Raw genomic sequence first — 7,708 nt, forward strand, 5'->3', positions numbered from 1 at the left:
ACCTGCACAATCCTGCCATCACACAATATAACTGAGACGGTGTGCGAACAAATCAAATAGCCTACACAAGCAGTTATCACAATATCCATCGTTGCGGAGTATCTATCTCAAGTAAATACACTCGGTTATGCTTTACAGTAAGTCTGACTGAACCAGTTAGAAAGAAAACCTTTTTTTTATATGAATGTCTACTTTGGCCCTTTTATGAAAACAACAGTAATAATATGGAGCAAAGAAATATTGGTGCTGGCTTTCATCATACAATATATCTGATGCTATAAATAAAGAAATATAAAATAAAATAATGATGCTAGCCTTCTGTAACTCAGAAGACCACAATAAGCTATTTTGGATATTTGAAGCATGAGTATTAAACATATTATATCATTATGGATTTATGGTCAGATAAAGTTCTAAAGAAACTTTTTAAAGGTAAATATCTATTCAAAGTATTTATTATAAGCTCTAATTTAGGAAGTATTGCAAATGTTTTGCTGATTTTTGCAGCCTGTTTGAACTTTAAAGTTCATATTAGGTCATTACTTAATTTTGTACACTTGCAAGCCTATTTTAATAAAATAGAAAAAATATATAATAATCATATTAATCAAATGGTGGAAAATTAGATAATAATATTAATTAGTAAATTATTAATAATAACAATAACATATATATGTTTATATATACTTTAGTCAGGTAAAAAAATAAAAGGGGGGCCTTTGGATTTGCTAATGTGTTCTTAATCCGTAAAAAAATAAATACGTAAATATGTGAAGATGCATTTGTCGCAAATCGTATTGCAGCATGAAATATACTGTCCAGCTTTTTTATTAACAACAGGTTTGCATGCAAATAAACTACGTCTCCATAATCTATCACTGAAAGGAAACTTTGGATAATTTCTTTTTCTTGCTCCGAAAGGAAGGCACTTCCTAATACAAAACGAAAACCCAATTTAGGCCTGAGCTTCTTTACGAGATTTTCAATATAAATATTAAAGCCCAACCATTCATTAAGCCATATATGCACGAACATTTATAACAGTTTACTCTTTCAATACAGTCCTCCAGGGTTAAGATCGGTTAAACCTTCTTTTTCGTACGACTGCGATTATGGGACCTTGATGTTTTTTCCAACTTATAACTTTAAAAAAAGTTTGAAAAAGTGACTTTTATGAACATTTTTAACAATATGCAGTGCTATATTGTCTAATTTGGTGTTGTATATTACACTACAAAAACCTGATAATAAACCTCCAGCACATTTTCTGTTATTTTACAAACTTATTTCTCTATTTATTATATTTCCTATACATTATATTATTTCAAACGACTAAAACGTCAATAAAAGTTAAACTGTAGAGTTGAACTTTCAACATAAAAAGTGGACAGAGCAGAGATCAACATCCCATAATGCAATTCACAACCGTAAACAAAGGAAAATGAATCACAACATATGAAAACTGTTCATTATCAGATATTTTTTTACAGCGTGAACCGTCAACAAGCAGTTTACAGGGTGTCCATCTCTGCTTTCAGCAGACAGACAGAGAGAAAAGTGTTCCCACAAACCCAGAGCAGATTTATCATCATGACGTTTCATTACGAGTTTGCCTTTGCCTGAAGGTCTGATCGAGTTCACGCAAGTAGGCTGATGTTTGGACATGCTGAACTGCGCAAATACAGCACAAACTGCTCCAGCAATACTTTGGAAGAAAAAAGCAATAGGCCTATGTTTAAATGATTAGGCCTCCTCCTTCATTTGTTCTTTCAGTTTGGATGTTTAACATGCAGAGCAAAGATATTTTTCATTGCATTTCCTATAATAATAATATAGTTTCTAGCCTTTAAATGTCACTTTAAACTAGATTGCTAGTACCTCGCAAAATAACAAATAACATATTATGTGCTGTCATCATGGCAAAGATTATTAGAAATGAGTTATTAAACGTATTATGTTTGAAATGAGCTGATAAAAATCTTCTTTCTTTTAAACTCGCTATGCTTGAGAAAAATAAGAGAATTTTCTCATCAACTCTATGTTTGGAAGTTTGTTTACATTCAGCCATATAATGAGAAAGAACCAAATCTCCTACCACAGCTATGCTGATGACGCTCAGATCTACCGAGCCTTACTGCCTAATGACTACACCCCCAGTCAGTCAGTCTTTATTCATTTCCCGAAGGCAATTTAGTTGCAGCATACAAGCATGTCACACACAATACACAAAAGTACATCATACAGTACAAATTCTACCCTGAATTTAAAAACTTTACAGCTGAGGGGATACATGAAAGTTTAAACCGATTTGTTTTACTAATAGGAGTTCTGTATCGAATACCAGAAGGGAGAAGATAAAACTTGTGGTGCATAGGATGGGAATCATCTGACAGAATACTCTGAGCGTTACTCAAAACTTGTCTGTGGTATAACTGAGCCATGGTCTACTGTTTTCTCCCTGTTGTTTCTCCTCCTTATTCTAACTCTTATTTTTCACTCTTAGAGAATTGAACCGACAAAGCAAAGAAAATGATAACAGTGACTGAATGTATGAACTGTAAAACATGCACATGAGTGATTTATCTATATTGAAAGATCTTAATTTCTGTAGACAGTATAATCTTTGTTGCCCCTTCTCACACAACATATTAGTAAGGGTGTCACGATCCTCAAAAATCCTCGATTCGATCACATTTTCGATTCTAAAGTCACGATTCGATTTTCGATTATGAATAATTAATTAATTAATGACCAATTATTTATTTGTAGCCTACCGTTTAAACTACCTGACCTGCATGGTGTTTGTTTTACCCGTAAACAAATCATACAGTAAATGAATAAAGGCAAGATACACACATAATTACCACCTGTCAATCACTTTTTCTGCGGGACTCGTGAATAGGCAGTGATCTGTGTCGTTATAATGGCGTCGGTAAAAAAGACGCACAACTAACAGGAACCAGCCAACAGTATCTGAGGTGTTCACTAAAATGACTCAGTACAAGTGAGTGAAAGATTGAAGCAGTCCTCTGACTGCCTGGACCTGCTGTCTCGAGCGCATGGCTGTGTGTGCGTCTGTGTCTGTGTGGTCATGTGATGTGCATTTTCAGAGGTAGTGAGGAAGAAGCGCTGCTCAGAAATGCTACACGCCACTGTGGATGTCAAATCGTTGTCGTTCTAAAATGCCATTTAAAAACAAAGACAGTGTAAACAGGGCCTGAGTGTGTACTTTTCGCGAGCGGATTTGCAACGGGGGCGGGCGGAGGATCGCGATGCCGGTGTTGTCTATCGGACGAACCGTACGTAATACGTACATAGCAAAGCTTGCAAAACTGTGTTTTTTTTGTCGACAACACGAACGTTGTCAACATAACTCACTGGAAATCCAAAATGCTTCCACACCGGCGACTTCATTGAAAGAGGAGAGGGTTTAAGCTCTGTCGACGGGTCTCCTGCTTCTGCAGTTTAACAAGCACTTCAACAAGTGTGTTTTTTTCCCGCTTGGCAAGCCAAGCTAACGTGACATGGGGGCGTGGCAGCATCGACGATTCTATTTTTTGATTCGATAATCGAAATTGAGCATAAATTTCGATCGATTTCGATTAAAAATAAGAAAATTAAATTTAAATTAAAAATAAGAAAAATAATTTCGATCAAACAACAAAAAATAAGGTCAAGAATCTTGGTGTGACTCTGGAGTCAGATCTGAGTTTCAGTAGTCACGTCAAAGCAGTCAGTAAATCAGCATACCATCATCTCAAAAACATTGCAAGAATCAGATGCTTTGTTTCCAGTGAGGACTTAGAGAAACGTGTTGATGCTTTTATCAGCAGCAGGGTGGATTACTGTAACGGCCTCCTCACTGGCCTTCCCAAAAAGACAGTCAGACAGTTGCAGCTCATCCAGAACGCTGCGGCCAGGATTCTGAGCAGAACCAGGAAATGAGAGCACATCACACTTGACATCAGGTCTTTACACTGGCTCCCAGTTACATTCAGAATAAAGTTTAAAGTATTATTACTGCTCTATAAATCACTAAATGGCCTAGGAGCTCAATACATTACAGATATGCTCACTGAACAAACCCAACAGATCACTCAGATCATTAGGATCAAATAAACTAGGAATTCCAAGAGTTCAGTCAAAGCAGGGTGAATCGGCCTTCAGCAACTAACAGTGCCCCCTACTGCTGGAATCAGCTTTCAGAAATAATCAGATGTGCTCCAACATTAGGCATGTTCACACCGAGACTGAACACACATCTGTTTAGCTGTGCCTTTACTGAATGAGCACTGTGCTACGTCCGACAGATCACACTATTATGTTTTTCTCTTCTTTTACATTCATTTATACCCTGTTTTAACACATTTTAATCTGTTTTTAATCATTTTTATTACTTGTTTTTATTTTCTTATACTTTCCGCTTTTATTCTTGTTTATGTAAAGCACTTTGAATTGCCACTGTGTATGAAATGTGCTATATAAATAAACTTGCCTTGCCTTGCATTAACACATATGCAGCAAGAAATCTGCATTACAAAAGTGCATTTTAATACTATGCATGCATTTACTCATTAATATCCCTACTATGCTGACAAACACACTACACTGTACTTCAGATTTTTTATGAACAAAGGAAAAAGTATTTCTCTTATAAAACTTTATAGGCAGACACTCAAATGATATATTGTAGAAAATAAATTAAAGATAAGTAAATAAACATAAGGGGGGAGGCAGTGGCGCAGTGAGTAGCGCTGTTGCCTCACAGCAAGAAGGTCGCTGGTTTGAACTTCGGCTCAGTTGGCGTTTCTGTCTGGAGTTTGCATGTTCTCCCTGCCTTCGCGTGGGTTTCCTCCGGGTGCTCCGGTTTGTCCTACAGTCCAAAGACATGCGGTACAGGTGAATTGGGTAGGCTAAATTGTCCGTAGTGTATGAGTGTGTGTGTGAATGTGTGTGTGGATGTTTCCCAGAGATGGGTTGCGGCTGGAAGGGCATCCGCTGCGAACAAACTTGCTGGATAAGTTGGCGGTTCATTCCACTGTGGCGACCCCGGATTAATAAAGGGACTAAACCGACAAGAAAATAATTGAATAAATAAATAAACATAAATTTTAAATAAAAAAAGTTGTATTTACTTATTATGCATGTGTATATTTAAAGACAACTTTCGAAGGAGAATGAAGCCTCATGCAGTGCTCAGGTGTGAGTTTCTCACAGACTTCAACAGAGTGTCAAAATCTTGATGGTTCCATGGGTCTCGTCTATCAAATCTGAGGTTTATTTTGTATTCTCCATTGGATTCACATCAGGTGATTGGCTGGGCCATTCTACAGCTTGATCTTCTTTCTCTGAAAGCATCTGAGAGTCTCTTTGGCTGTGTTCTGGATCCCTGTCTTGCTGAAATGTCCACCCTGGTTTCATCTTCATCCTCCTGCTAATGTAGATGCTGGACTGAAGCAGCTGATATTAATATACACTGAGGAAGGGCAGAGGGTTGCTGAAGAACTACTGAGAGATCTCAGCTGCTGTCTGGGCTTTCATTGCTGAACTACACCTCCCTTTCTTCATCAGTTCAATACTTTTTCCCTGCATCATTTCATTTTATTACACAGAACCTCATTTGTAAATGAATTAGTTTGGTTTATTTTGCATATATGGATTTCTTTGGTTGTTATCAATATCTGGTGAATGTTTAAAGTCAATAGCATCTTTATAAATATGTTTTGTTCTTTTAGTTAATATTCTAATGTTTGTTTACATCTGTTTAAACTAATAATAAAATGAAACTATGACTCGAATAACAATGAGTAAATATGTAGAGAAATAAAAACAGTGGCTGACAGTCATAAAGATTTCACAAACACATGAGTGAGTTTTCTTTGAATAACATCTGTGCTACTGAGTCAACTTAATAACCAGAGCCAAGAAAGCACTGCAACCCAATGAAACAAGCAAAAACCACAAATCCACCACTTCCTTTACTGAGAGCTCCGATGTCCATTTCTCAGACAAGTTTCACCAGATATGCTTGTCATATACACAAACTTGTGTTCATAAAGATAGAATAACAAAAAAAAACAAAAAGGTGTCCAAACTTGTCTATACTCAACTCTTATATAAAATACATACGTTTAAACAAACAGCAAGCACGCTACTGTACATATATAATTAGAATAACTATATATTTTTTTTATATATGTTCATTCAAGAGTTCTGTATGGGTTTACTGTAAATATGAAATGCGTTGAAAAGTAAATAAATGACAAAAAGCATCCAAACTTGTCTAAATTCAGCTTTTAAATAAAACACATATGTCAAAATATCAAACAAACAAACAAACAAACAAACAAACAAACAGCAAGCACACAACTGTACATATATAGAATAACTATATATATTTACACATGCTCATTTATGAGTTCTGTATGGGTTCAGTGTTATTATGAAACATGTGAAACAGAAAATATAATAATAATAAAAAATCTCGACTAAACTCAGCTTTTAAATAACAATATATGTCTAAATAGACAAAATAAATAAATAAATAAATAACAAGAAACCTACATAGTTCTACAATTACAATAACTTTAATATATGTTAATCTATGGCCATATATTAGAGCTCTGTATGGGTTTACTGTTGTTATAAAATGTGGATAAAATGTCATCATAAAAACAAATGTACAATCTTGTATAAACTGGGCTTATCAATAAAAGCATACATCTAAACAAACAAAAGCAAACAAATAAATAGGATGCAAGCAGCCTAGTTCTATAATTATAATAACTATATCTTTTGTATTAAGTTTTTATATAGTAAACTTCTGCATGGGTTCAATGCTTTTATGAAACATGGAAAAAGCTAATATTTTAAAGTAAAAATATATGTCTAAACAAACAAACAAACAAACAAACAAACAAACAAACACATCATGCAAGGTAATGTACATATGTAAACAAATAAAATATCAGAGTTCTGTTTTGGTTTACAGTTATTATGAGATGTAGAAAAGGTCATAAAATTACAAACCTGTCTAAATTCAACTTTTAAATAAAATACACAAGTCTAAACAACCAACCAAATACCAAGCAAGCTATTTTACATATTTATAGAATTATAATAACTCTAATATTTGTATATGTTCGTTTAAGGCCACATGTATGGCAATATCATAATAAAACAATAACAAACTTGTCAAAACTCAGCGTATCAATAAACAAAACAAACAAATAAATTGCAAGCGACAGAGTTCTATAATCATATAGCTTTAATTTTTTAATGTATGTTTTTATGGCCATATATAAAAGTTCTGCATCAGTTTCTGAAACGTGGAAAAATGGCCTAATAAAGAAATGACAACCTTGTCTAAACTCATCTTTTAAGTAAAAATATAGGTCTAAAGAAACAAACAAACAAACAAACAAACAAATAGTATGCAATCTACTATAAATAGGCTATTTATATAATTAGAATTATTATAATGTTCATATATGGGCATATAAGGGTTCTGTATGGGTTTAATTTGATTATGAAACGTGGAAAAAATCATAATAAAAAAAAACAAACTTGTCTAAATTCAGCTTTTAGACAAGTCTAAACAAAGAAGAAAAAAATAAATTGCATACACGTTATTATATATATATATATATATATATATATATATATATATATATATATATATATATATATATATATATATATATATATA

The 7,708-nt window shown here is 34.0% G+C and overlaps 1 protein-coding gene and 2 long non-coding RNA genes across 19 annotated transcripts in view; 1 reads left to right on the forward strand and 2 right to left on the reverse strand.

Annotated features, from left to right (window-relative positions):
- The window catches only part of LOC147835447 (uncharacterized), a 479,758-nt gene that overhangs the window by 372,606 nt on the left and 99,444 nt on the right, over positions 1-7,708 (reverse strand). The gene's annotated exons all lie outside the window — the stretch shown is intronic.
- LOC147842463 (uncharacterized) overlaps positions 1-7,708 on the forward strand; it is a 758,429-nt gene that overhangs the window by 230,268 nt on the left and 520,453 nt on the right. The gene's annotated exons all lie outside the window — the stretch shown is intronic.
- zmp:0000000936 overlaps positions 1-7,708 on the reverse strand; it is a 55,787-nt gene that overhangs the window by 47,623 nt on the left and 456 nt on the right. The gene's annotated exons all lie outside the window — the stretch shown is intronic.

The sequence above is a fragment of the Danio rerio genome, chromosome 9, assembly GCF_052040795.2.
Source record: "Danio rerio strain M-AB ecotype USA chromosome 9, GRCz13ab, whole genome shotgun sequence".
Lineage (NCBI taxonomy): Eukaryota > Metazoa > Chordata > Actinopteri > Cypriniformes > Danionidae > Danio > Danio rerio.